Genomic DNA, 14,277 nt, shown 5'->3' with positions numbered 1-14,277 from the left:
TCCCATATATTATAGGGAATCCCAATTGCTCTCTGCCATTTCTCACTTCTACCTATATTTCCTATGGTCACCCTAAATTCAGAATTCCAGATTTGAACTTATCTTCCACCCAAATGTGTTCCTTCTATATGACCTGTGTTGGATGAAAACTCACAGATCATCGAGCATATTATGTTAAAACCTAGGAGCCATTCCAGAAGTCCAAGCTCACTATCTGTCTCTAAATAGTCATCAAACAATACTTTTCCTAATTTAGTCTCAAAACTATCTCTTCCTCTCCACCCCTTGCCACTTTTATTATCACTTGTCTGAACTTCATCACTTCATGATGAGGTTACTAAATTGCTACCTAAACAGTATTTTTGTTTTCAAATTTCTTATATTCTAGCCAACCCCAATATTACTGATAAAGTGATCTTTTAAAAACATTTATATGATCATGATTCTCTTCCACTTAAAGAAATTCATTTTTTCCCAATTTCTTACATTTAGAAATCCAAACTGCTACATATAAAATGAGTCTCTTTTTGGTCTGACCCCTTTCATATCTCTTGCTACTCCCCTATTCATACTTGATAACATGTCAGATACCAGGCACTATGCTGCTGTTAGCCTTCTGTCTTTGCACATGCTATTCCCTTTGCTGGAAATGCCCTACTCACCACTTACCCTCCTGGCAAACTTAAATTAATGCCCACGAATCATCCATCTGGATGTGTTCAACAAGCCTGCTGTAGTCCAGAAAAATTAGGTATGAATTGACACCACATCTGTACTTTGAACAGACTTCTGCTGTTGCAGTTACCACTCTTTTTTGTAATTATTTGTTTATATTCTGTGCTAGACTCTGAGCTCCTTAAGGGAACAGCAATTAACAGGAAGTTAATAAATGTTAGTGTAATAAATTAGTTATGACTTTCCATTCTAGCTCACTGCACTGTGAAAAATTCCATTCAGTCAAAAGATAAAGAAATTTCAGAAACTGTACATTCTAACACTCAATGATGGCTAAAGAGGAAAGATGGTAAGATATAAAGAAACAGTTTTTCATTTAAGGTGGAGAAAAACCAGTTTTTATTTGAGTTGTATCCGTGTTCTAAACTTATGAGATCTTACTTTTAATATATTGACTTCTAATTCACTACAGTTCTATCTGGTTTCTATCATGTCAAAAATTCCAGCACTGGCATTGATTGCCCTTCAAGTTTTATGTGACCTCCCCTGCATGGTGCTATTTAACACCCAGAAAAATTCCCGTTATTTGGCAGTTAGAACTAATTTTACACAGGGATCAGTTGAAAGAGTAACATTAAAGAAATGCAGGTCATCTTGGAGAAGGTTTTACATTTTCATTAAATATCATGTATTTTATGGTCATATTGCTGTGATGTTTTAATAACCAAATATTAATAGTTAAGATCAGCACATGAATAGCTTTGACTTTTTTGTGTACAATAAAATTATTGCAAATATGTAGGCAATTTGCAGATGAACCCACAGTGTATTGTACAGGTGTTTAACTGTATTTCATAGATTTCAATATTGGATTTGACATAATATTTTAATTTTCATATTGTACATCATAATGCACTTAAAGAATTCAGGTATACCATATCTAAACTTTGGGTTGCTCTCGCTTTAAATTTCAGAAGACTTGACTCCATTAATGTTCAGCTTAAGCAATGAGGCTCTCTTGTGATCCCAATTTGATACTGTTTGGGGGTGTTCCCACCCAAATGTCACCTTGAATTGTAATAATCTCTGCATGTCAAGGGGGGGAACAGGTGGAGATCACTGAATCATGAAGGGCAGTTTCCACAATACTCTTCTCGTGGTAGTGAATATGTCTCAGGAGATCTGATGGTTTTATAAATCGGAGTTCCCCTGCACAGCTTTCTTGTCTTCTGGTCTGCCACCATGTAAGACATTCCTTTGGTCTTCCCTCATCTTCCATCACGATTGTGAGGCCTCCCCAACCATGTGGAACAGTGAGTCAATTGAACCTCTTTCCTCTATAAATTATCCAGTTTCAGGTTTGTCTTTTTTTTTTTTTTTTTTTTCAGAGCTCTAGGAACTTCATACAATTTCTGGAACACATTATAACATAAATACATACAAATATAACATTAAAAAGATTGAGCATCACTTCTTTTTTTTTTTTCTTTCAGAGATGGAGTCTCACTCTGCAGCCCAAGCAAGAGTGCAATGGTGTGATCTTGGTTCACTGCAGTCTATGCCTCCCAGGTTCAAACGATTCTCCTGCCTTAGCCTCCCAAGTAGCTGGGATTACAGGTGGGTGTCACCACACCTGGCTATCAGATGTGTCTTTATTAGCAGTGTGAGAACAGACTAATATACTATCAGTGGCTCTTTCAAGATAATTTTGAACTTGAGAGAGATGGTTTAGGGTACTTGGTGGAAGAAAATTCTGAGTAGCAAAGCACTCAAGATGTGGCCTGGGTGCCCCTAACAGTGTATAGCAATATGCATTCTCAAAGAGAGGATCTGAAGTTGGAAAGGGAAGCAGAGCATAAAAGTTTGGAAAATTTGCAGCCTGACCATATGGTAGAAGAAAAAAATACATTTTCTGGGGAGAAGTTCAAGCTGGCTGCAGAAAGTTGCATAAGTAAAGAGAAGCCAAATGTTAATAGCCAAAACAATTAGGAAAATGTCTCCAGGGCTCGTCAGAGACCGTCCTGACATCTCCCCCACTATCACAGGTCTGGAAGCCTAGGATGGAAAAATGGCTTCATAGGGCAGGCCCAAGGCCCCACTTCTCTATGCAGCCTTGGGTCATGGTTCCCTCTGTCCCAGACACTTCAGCTCCAGCCATTTAGCTCCAGCCAAAAGGGATCAAAGTACAGCTTGGGCCATTGCTTTAAAGGGTACAAGCCCCAACCAAGCCTTGGCAGCTTCCATGTGGTGTTGCGCCTGTGGGTACACAGAAGACAAGAATTGAGGTTTGGGAACCTCCACCTAGATTTTAAAGGATATGTGGAAATGCCTGAATATCCAGGCAGAAGTCTGCCTCAGGGGTGGAGCCCTCATGGAGAATGTCTACTATGGCAGTACAGAGGAGAAATGTGGGGTTGGAAGCCCCCCGCAGAGTCCCCACTGGAGCACTGCCTAGTGGAGCTGTGAGAAGAGGGCCATCATACTCCAGATTCCAGAATGGTAGATGCACTGACAGCTTGCACTGTGCACCTGGAAAAGCCATAGGCATATGATAGCAGCTGCAGGGTCTGTGCCCTGCAGAGCCACAGGAGTTGAGCTGTCCAAGGCCTTGGGATTCCACTTCTTGCAACAGCATGCCCTGGATATAAGACATGGAGTCAAAGAAGATTATTTTGGAGCTTTAAGATTTAATGACTGCCCTGCTAGGTTTTGGACTTGAGTGGAGGCCTGTAGCCCCTTGGTTTCAGCCAATTTCTTTCTTTTGTAATGGGAGTATTTACCTAATGTCTGTACCCCCATTATATCTTGGAACTAACTACTTTTTAAAAAATTTTACAGGATCATAGGTGGAAAGAACTTGCTTTGTCTCAGATGAGACTTGGACTTGGACTTTTGAGTTAATGCTGGAATGAGTTAAGACTTTGTGGGACTGTTGGAAAGGCATTATTGGTTTTGAAATGTGAGAAGTACATGAGATTTGGGAGGGTCCAGAATTTCAATAGTATGGTCTTATTCTTTGTCCCCATGCAAATCTTATCTTGGATTATACTCTCCACATGTCAAGAGACAGGCCTGGTGGGAGGTGATTAAATCATGATGGTGGTTATTATCTCATAAAAGTAAGATAGTTCTCATGAAGTTTGGTTGTTTCAAAATGTGTAACACTTCCTTCTGTGCTCTCTCTCTCTCTCCTGCCACCATGTAAGATGTGCCCTGAATCCCCTTCACCTTCAATTGTATATTTCCTGAGGATTCCACAGTCATGCAGAACTGTGAGTAAACTGAACCTCTTCTGTATAAATTACTCAATCTTAGGTAGTTATTTATAGCAGGGTGAAAATGAACTAATACAGAGTTGCATGCCAGAAAAGGCTAGATTGTCTTGAAGGGACTTTCAATAAAAGTATGTACGTTAAAGATGATTCTGGCATGGGCTCAGAAAGAAAACAGGTGAGCTATAGTGAAAACCTCTATTGTCTTAGAAAATACATGGATTACTATGAACAAAATTTTGACAAAAATATGGACATCAAAAGTCACTTTGGTGAGGTCTTAGAGGGAAATAAGGAACATACTATTGGCAACTGGAGGAAAGGCAATTCTTGTTAAAAAATGTCAAAGAACTTGATTGAATTGTGTTCTAGTGTGTTTTGGAAAGTACAAGTTGTGAACACTGAAACTGAATCTTTAACTGAAGAGATTTCCAAGCAAAGTATTGAAAGAGCGGCATGGTTTCTTCTTACTACAGATAATAAAATGTAAGAGGAGCAGAGTAAATTGAAGGAGAAAAGATAAATCATTAAGCAAAATGGAAACAGAATTCAAAGATTTGGAAAAATTCTCAGCCTATATGTATTGCAAAAAATGAGGAAGCCTATTCCAATAAAAACACTAAAAGTGTGACTGAGCAATAATTCTATAATGAGATCATGAGAGTGACTTATTAGTTTAATCATCCATCTCAGGAAAAGCCAGGAATAGAGGTGAGATTACATAATCAGAAATACTACCAGTTTGAACTAAAGGGCACAGAGAATATAAGATTAAAAAAAAACTTATCTAACTTCTTGGATTCTACAGGAGGAGAAAATAGAGTTAATGGGCTGCACACATGCTTTATCTTTCCAAAATAATTAATGAATAATCCTGAAAGTGATTCCGAGATCATCAGGGCTACCACTCCCACTATAAACTCTGGATATAAGCCTACTTTCTTCTCTGTTTCACTGGATCATCCTCCTCATTTTCAGCAGGCTAAGTAACCACTACAGACTGCCATGTGTATGGGGCTGTCATAGGGAAACACTGGGCCTGGGCTACCACTCTGAGCTGAAGGGTTGGGGCCACCATGCAGATTTATAGATATGACACTGCTACAAAAAGAGCCTAAATAATATTTTGGAAGCACATACTTGTCTGGTTTCATAGGTTTATGGCTGGGGGGAAATTTTACCTCTGGATCAGTTATGTCTTCAGTCTCACCCATGTCTGATTTAAATGATGTCTAGATAAGACTGGACATGAGACTTTAGAGTCAATGCTGGAATGAATTAAGACTCTTGTAGCTGTTAGAATGGAGTAAAAGCAGAGATAGAATGTTATGCACTGAATGTTTATGTCATCCCAAAACATATGTTGAATATCTCTCAGTGTGACTGTCTTTGCAGATGAGTCCTATGAAGTAGTAATTAAGATTCAATAAGGCCATAAGAGAGGATTCCTGATACAATAGCATTTGTTTCCTTAGGAGAAGAGACATTGGATAACTTCCCTCACCTTGATTTGCATACATTAAAGAAAGGCCATGTAAGGACATAGTCAGACAGTGGCTCTCTGCAAGCCAGGAGAAGAGCCCTTACCAGAAACTGACTGTGCCAGAAGATTGACATTAAATTTCTAGCCTCCAAAACTGTGAGAAAATATATTTCCCTAGTTTAATCTACATTGTTTATGGTATTTTCTATGGCAGTCTGAGCTGCCTAATACAATTGCTATAAGTTTTTATGTACAGGTTTCTGTGTACATATACATCTTCATTTTCTTTTGGATAAACATCTGGTAGTGAGTTGCTGGGTTGCCTTGTAAATATATGTTTACCTTTATAAGAAATTGCCAAATACTTTTCCAAAGTGATTATACAATTTTGCATTCCAGCAATGTATGAGAGTTCAAATTACTGCATATTTTCATCAGTACTTTATAGTCTCAGGTTTCAGGTTTTATCCATTCCTGACATCTTATGGTAGTTACAATTTATTTGAATTTCCCTGATAACTAGTTATGTTGAAAATCTTTTGGTGATAATTTGTATATGTGCTTTGGTCAAATGTGTAAACTTTTGTACATTTTTTATATCCTAAACACTGGTACTTTATCAAATATACATTTAGCAAATATTTTCTCACGATCTGTGGCTTCAGTTTTTATATGCCTAATAGTGTCTTTTAAGAAACAACTGTTTTTTGTGTGGGCACTGTGGCTCATGCCTATAATACCCGCACTTTGCAGATGCAGGAGGGTCTAGGTGGAAAGATCACTTGAGTCCAAGAATTTGAGATCAGCCTGGGCAACATATGGGATCCCATCTCTACAAAAAAATAAATAAAATTAGCTGGGCATGGCTGAGGTGGGAGGGTCACTTAAGCCTGGGAAACAGGCTGCACTCCAGTCTGGGTGACAGATTGAGACCCAATCCCAATTAATTAATTAATTAAGGATAAAAGTAAAAATTTAAAAATCATTGGTTTTAATTTTGATGAAGGTCAGTGTTTCAAATCTTTCTTATGCTGATTTTATTTTAGGGTCACCCCTAAAATCTTTATTATTCTATGTTTTTGGAGACATTATTAATGTTGAATTTTACATTTAGATCAATGATACACTTGTGTATTTCATATATGTTGCAGGATGGAAAACAAAGGTTAGCTTATTTGCTTGCAGAGGTCCATAATTTCTGGCACTATTGCTCAAATTATCTTCTATTTAATTGAACTACATTTATCCCCTTATTGATATAAATTTTCCCATACATGTGGCTGTATTTTCTGAATCTCTATTTTGTTCAGTGACCTTCATATCTATTCATTTGTCAATACTACGCTTACTGGTTACTTTACTTCTCTGGTTACTTTTTTTTTTTTTTTTTTGAGACAAGATTTCACCCCCTTTTCCAGATCAGAATGCAGGTGGCATGATCATAGTCATTGTAGTCTCAAGCTCCTGGGCTCAAGCAATCCTCCAGCCTCAGCTTCCTGAGTAGCCAGGACTACTGGCATGTAAGTTAAATCAAAAATTTAAATTAAATTTTAAATTTTGTTTAAAGATGAAGTCTGGCTATATTGCTTAGGTTGATCTCAAACTCCTGGCCTCAAGTGGTCCTCTGCATCAGCCTCTGGCCTTGATTACTTTAGCTTCACAATGTGTTTTGAGTCAGAAAGTATAGACCTTTAAGTTAAAGTTTTCAAAATTGTTTTGTTTATGTTACACTCTTTGCTTTTCTATATAAATTTTAGAATCTGCTTGTTAATTAAATGAAAGAAAGTAAAAGAAGCTTGCTTTGGTTTCTACTGGAATTATATTGACTTTCTAAATCCATTTTGGAACAAATGGCATGTTAACAATATTGAGTTATCATATCTATTTACATGATATATCTCTTTATTTAAATGTTTTTGATTGATCTCATAAACTTTTTAATATTTCAGCATACAAATCTTGCAAATAATTGGGTAGCTCTATTTCTAAACATTTCATAGTTTTGATTGTGTTATTTTAAATGGTACTTCATAAAATTAGTTTAATTTTTGTTTGTTCATTGCTAGTTTAAAAATACAATTGACTTTCATTGAGAAGTTTTCTATCCTATAACTTTGCTACACTCATTTTTTAGTTCTAGTAATATTCTTCATAGAATCTTTGCAATATTATTTGTAGACAGCCTTATTTTTCTTTCCTTCTTTTTTTTTCTGAGACAGAGTCTCGCTCTGTCACCAGGCTGGAGTGCAGTGGCATGATCTCAGCTCACTGCAACCTCTGCCTCCTGTGTGCAAGTGATTCTCCTGCCTTAGCCACCCAAGCACCTGGGACTACAGGTGTGTTCTTCCACACCCAGCTAATTTTGTGTGCTTTAAAGTAGAGACAGGCTTCACCATGTTAGCCAGGATGGTCTCCATCTCTGGATCCTGTGATCCTGCCTCGGCCTCCCAAAGTGCTGGGATTATAGGTATGAGCCACCATGCCTGGCTAACAATCATATTTTCAAATGGAGGCAAGTTTATTTTTGCTTTTTTTGCAATCTCTGTGAATTTTATTTATTTTTCTTACCTTGTTGTTCTGGCTAGAATTTGCAATGAGATAGTGAATGTCCCCAGTCTTATGAGAAACATGGCAGTATTTCTACTTTAAGTGTTTGGGCCTGGAGTTTTAATCCTGGGAAGGCTTTTTAATACAAATTTAATTGCTTTAATTGGTGTAAGATTATTCACAATTCCTATTACATCATGATGGAGCTTGGCACAACATTTTGTCTTTAAAGAGGTTTTTTTCATTTCTACTAATTTTTGTATGTTGATTTTGTATCCTTTGACTTTACTGAATTTGTTTATCAGTTCTAATTATGTTATGATAGAGTCTTTAGGTTCTTCCAAATATAAGATTGTGTCCTCTGCAAACAAGAATAATTTGACTTCTTACTTTCCAAGCTGGATGCCCTTTATTTCTTTCTCCTATCTTGTTCTAGCTAAGATTTCCATTACTAGGTTGAATAACAGTAGGGAAAATGGGTATCCTTGTTGCATTCAAGATCTAAAAGGAAAGACTTGTAATTCTCCCATTCAGTGTGATACTAGCTGTGGGTCTGTTATATATGGCTTTTATTATGTTGAGGTATGTTCCTTCTATACCCAGTTTTTTGAAGGTTTTTATTATGAAGGGCTGTTAAACTTTATTAATTACTTTTTCAGCATCAATTAAAATGAACATGTGGTTTTTGCCTTTCATTCTGTTGATATGATGAATCACACTGATTGATTTGCACATGTTGAACCATCTTTGCATCCTTGGGAGAAATCCCACTTGGTCATGGTGAATGATCTTTAATATATTGTTGAATTTGGTTTGCTAGTATTTTGTTGAGGGTTTTTGCAGCAATGTTCATCAGAGATATTGGTCTGTAGTTTTCTTTTTTGTAGTGTCTTTGTCTAGTTTTCGTATGAGGGTAATACCAGCTTTGTAGAATAAATTTGGAAATATTCACCCTTTATCTACTTTTCAGAACAGTTTGAATAGGATTGGTATTAATTCTTCTTTAAATGTTTCACAGAATTCAGCAATGAAGCTGTCAGGTCTCAGGTATTTCTTTACAGGAAGACTTTATTATGAATTTGATCTTGTTACTCGTTATTGCTCTGTTCAGATTTTTGAGATCTTCATGGTTCAATCTTGGTAGATTGTATTTGTTTAGAAATGTATCCATTTCTTCTAGATTTTCTAATTCATTAACATGTAGTTTCTCATCGTAGCCACTAATGATTCTTTGAATTTCTGCAGTATCTAATGTAACATCTCCTTTTATCTCTATAATGTTTGCTTGATTCTTCTAAATTATTTCAATTTTTTTTGTTAAATATGTCTGACATAATTCTGGATTCCTTCTCTGTGTTATCTTGAATTTATTTGAGTTTCCCCAAACAAGCTATTTTGAATTTTGTGTCTGAAAAGTCATATGTCCTCATTTATCCAGGATTGATCCCTAGTGCCTTACTTAGTTTGTTTTTTGAGGACATGTTTTTGGGATGGTGTTGATGCTTGTAGGTGTTCTTCAGTGTCTGGGCATTGAAGATTTAGGTAATTATTGCAGTTTTCATGGTCTGGGCTTGTTTGTGCTTGTCTTTCTTGGGAAGGATTTCCAGGTATTTGAAGGGACTTGGATTCCAAGTCCAAACTGCTGTGGTTTTGCAACTTAAGAGCTACCATCTTGGTGGTTTTGGATAAGATCTTGAGGAATTGTCTGGATTACCAGGCAGAGACTCTTGTTCTTTTCCCTGACTTTCTCCCAATCATACAGAGTCTCTTTGTGCCGAGCCACCTGGAACTGAGAGGGTAGTAATGCAAGCACTCCTGTGGCCACCACCACTAGGGCAATGCTGGGTCAAATCTGAAGTCAGCGCATCACCGGTCCCTGCCCAAGGCCCTTTGCTTCATGGTGATGAGTTTCCCCTGGGACCTGGACATATACAGAGATGCTCTCTAGGAACCAGGAATTGGAGTAAAAAAATGTTAGCATTTTACCTGATGTTCTATTCTACCATGGCTAAGCTGGCATTCAAACAAAATACTAAGTCCTTTCCACTCTTCCTTCCTCTTTCCAAGGCAGAGGAGCTCATTCCTATGGATATCTCCACCACCAGTCCACAGGATTTCTGATAGGTGACTGCCACTGACCACTTAAAGTGCAAGGTCTCCTCTGTCAGCTTGTGGTGAATGTTGCCAGGCCTGGGACTCACTCTTCAAGGCTCTGGGCTCCCCTCTAGCTCAGGCCACGTCCTGAAATGCTGTCAAAAAGCCTAGTTCTGGACATAGGGACCCCAAAATCCTGCTTGTTGCTTTACCCACCTGTGGCCAATCTGTTATATAGGGTGCAAGACAAATTCCCCTTCTCTTTTACTTCTGCTGTTCTTAAACAGGAGGAGTCTTTCACCACAGGCACCACAGCTGAGAATGTGCTGAGTCTACTCTGAAGCTATATGTCTCATAGCCCAAGGCCACAGAGTACCTCCTGGGTATCACTGGTGTTTTTTTTAGGGATAAAGGACTCCTTAGTTAGCAGGCGATTAATCTTGCCAGAACTGAGGTTTTCTCCTTAAGGCAGCAGGTTCCTTTTCTGCCCACGATGTGTCTAGAAATATTGCCAGGAGCTAGTGCGTGGAGTGGGAGCCTTGTAATGGCCCAGTGCCTTATCCTACTGTGGCTGAACTGTACCCACGATGCAAGACAAAATCTTCTTTACTCTTTGCTCTCCTCTCTTTGAGCAGAAGGAAGGACTCACTTTTGTAGCCAGGAGCTGTACTTCCTGAGGTTCGGTTAGGGATCTCATAAGTCGTCCCTTTGCCATGCCAGTCAGTATCTCCCTAGGTCATGTGCCATCCTAGTTCACTGGCTATAAGCTCAACCTAGCACTAGGAGTTGTTTAGGAATTGCAATCCTTTTTCCTAGACTGCCTTCAGGTTTGCCTAGGACTCCAGAGCACTTCAGCCTGAGGCCTGCCAAGAAATTCAAGTTTCAACTACTGGGATGGGCAATTTTCCTCTGTCTAGGGCTGCTCAAAATACTCTCTCAGTTCATGGGTGTTGTCTTATCCCAGAACAGCTTTATTCTCTGCTGTGATAGGACAGTACTAAGTTCAATGTAAAGTCAAGTTGCTGTGCTCTCCCGTTCTGCAAAGTGCACAGATTCTTTCTCTGCACCCTGCACATATGCTCCTGGGGTATGGGGGGTGACTTCTGCAACTCAAGATTCTCTCCTGCCCTCCTCAATGCCTCTTTCCACCACATGAAGTTAAAACCAGGTACTATGATTGCTCATCTGATTTTTGATTCTTGTGATGGTGCCTTTCTGTGTGAAAATTGTTAAAATTTGCTTTTCCAGGTTTTGAGACGAGCGGCGTAGGCCTCTATTCTGCCATCTTGCTCCACCCTGCCAAGATACTATTTTAGAAGAGTAAAAGATGAAAAGGCTGTCAATGCTTTTTATGCCTTAAAAAGTTGTCCCTCTTCTTCAAGTTGTTAGTGTTAGTTACAGATTTGAGTCCATCTGTTTGGGAGCTGAGTTGAATGTGGGTTTTATTATCACTATTACTGTTTTCACTTTCTTTAGATTTCTTTACTTTGCATTACTTTTGAGTTGTTTACAGAGTTTGAGTTGAATTTCTGGATTTGTCAGCATTCTAGCTCCTCTTCTCTTGATTGTTTGTTTTATTGGAAGTTTCCTTTCCTTCAGCTACCAAAGAAAGACTACTCTTTGAGGTCAATAGAGGATCTTAGGTCCAACGTGGTTCCTTTTTTGAAGCAGAATTTCTTCTATTATTTCCTTAACCACACATCTCTGCCTGTGTACTGGGTATGACAGAGTTTGCTGCTGTTATATTAGCAGACTTAGGCTTTCATTTCATAGGAGGTAAAGGTCCAGAGACATGTGTAATATTTAGTTACTGTTTCTTTCCAGATTCCAAATATCAGCTCCTAAATGTATGACTCTACACTCATGTCCTGCTTCCAATCTTTCCTGTATCAACCAGCAGACACTTATGAGAAAGATTTTGCAAATGTGTGGAGACTACCTTTATAGCTAGGACTTGGCTAATTCAGACAAACTTGTCTACACTTGGACTTTGGAAGTTTAATAAAATTTTAGCTATTTTTTCTTATCTGCAAGGTGTTTGTACATCTTGTCTCTCCATGGAGAAATTTGTCTTTTTTTTTTGGAATTTACTTATTTACTTTATTGCCATTTTTATACCTATAGGCTCTCTGATAGAAGTAAAAATAATTGTGTTTTTCTGTTTTTTCTACTCTTTTTTTTATTGTTGGGTTGGGAGCAATACTCTATACAGCTTTTCACATCTAAGCAGCACTAGTTTTATATTTCTTTTTCTTTACTTGTTAGTGAATGCAGATTCATTGACCAAAAGCTAAATCACAGAAAATTTATGAAAATACTAAAGTTAAAGAATTCATTTGCTCAACTATTTTCTAACATAATATAATAAAAATTTTCATTTAAAGAGAGCCTTCCATGTACAGATATAAAATCCATTGATAATCATGACCATTTAATTAGATAAATGTTATAAGCCCTACATTATGATTGCATTGGTGGACAGGTGCAGTTATTTTCCTCCAGCTGATCAATGTTAAGTTTCAGATCAAATATGATGACACATTTAGAATTTTAACTTATATCTTTATAACTTGTATGTTTGTGCTTTTTTTTCTGCCATGCTATATTTGGGGTATAAATAAATAGTTATTTCCATTGAAGAACAAGGAGAAAAAGCCATACATAAAAACAAATCACAAACAATACACTAAAAATATCATGACAGATATAAACAAAGTGCTGTAAAAATATGAATTAGAGAGCTGTTAATAATTTTACCTGGAAGAGATGTGAACAAATTTGTAGTAGAGGTAATATTTGACTTGTGTTTTGAAGAACAAATGCACTTTGCAGAAATAGAATGTGCTGACATGCTTTTGTTTATGTAAAAATATATACATATACATGGTAAGTGGTATATCCAAGGAGAAGCAAAAATTTCAGTGTGCAAGGATGTAGTGTGTGTAATATAATTTGTTGGGTATGAGAATGCAGAGGAAAAATGAAATTAGATGAAAAGATCTTTGATGATAAGCTAAGGCTATAATAGAATAATGTTACAATACTTTAATCAGGAGGGTGGCAAAATCAATTTTTTTGTGGAGCAATATGTTTATGGGGATAGTAAAAATACTGGGGTTAGTAGTCATGTTTATTGGAAAGAGGATGGACGATTATTCACCCTTAGAATGTTCCAGGTGAGTCCTAAGCTAAAGGAGACACAGGAATTGAAGAAAGAGGTATAGTTTCCCAGATTTTGCTCAGATAAAGTTTTAGAAAAACTATTGAATAATTAGCCTAGCAATAATAAAGTGGGAACTATTAAAATTTGGGGTTGTTTCTAATTTAGGAGGTAGGATGAGAGTATTGCCTGAGACAGCAGATTTAACCTTCAGTGGTACCAAAATAACATTAATTTATAGATGGTATGATGGGTTAATAAAAGACAATAGAGACTACATTACTCTGAACATGTTCTTAGAATAGGTCTAACATATTTTTAATGGTCACCTATTGGGTACAGACAAGCAGTGAAAACAAATTTGAGAAACAAACAAATCTGTCTCTCCTCTCCACAATTGTACCCTCTAAGCATAAAATTCAGATGGAAAGATAAGACAAAAATATGCGATCAAAAGCAGTACTGAAAAAAAAAAAAAACAATAGAAAAGATTTTCCAAAGCAGTGCATGATGAATTGCTTAATGATTTACAAGATTTAAGAAGAAGGAGGTTAATTAGAGGTGGCCAGGAAGGAAAGTAATAGAAGTTAGAGGGAGTTTATAGTATGTCAGCATTCCTCAGGGAATAAGCAAAGGAAGTCACTGACTATTGGGTTTTTGGAAGTGTGGGGTATTTGTGTGTGTGTGTGTGTGTGTGTGTGTGTGTGTGCGTGCACGCTGGGGGTGTAATGAAGATTTAGTTTTTAAAGGCAAAATCTTGAAAACTGCTATTTTGAGGTTTGCTTTGAATTCTTGTGATTAGGGGTAGAAATTGGACTTTGTGTTTGTTTACAGTGGCCGGGAAGCTGACTGCTGATCTGCACTTTCTCTCATGCATGTATAAAGCAAATATCTACCCTCTCTTTATAGAGTAACCCTGAAAAAGAGAGGTAATTAAAATGCAGCTGCTTCCAAGCAAGATGTCTTCTGTTTAATGATAGAAGTTAGGTTTATCTTATGCAAATATGCATCCCTACTGAGGTAGAAAAACTAATTTTTTTCTTGAA

This window comes from Cebus imitator, unplaced genomic scaffold (assembly GCF_001604975.1).
Source record: "Cebus imitator isolate Cc_AM_T3 unplaced genomic scaffold, Cebus_imitator-1.0 Scaffold67, whole genome shotgun sequence".
Lineage (NCBI taxonomy): Eukaryota > Metazoa > Chordata > Mammalia > Primates > Cebidae > Cebus > Cebus imitator.
This window is presented reverse-complemented; position numbering follows the sequence as displayed.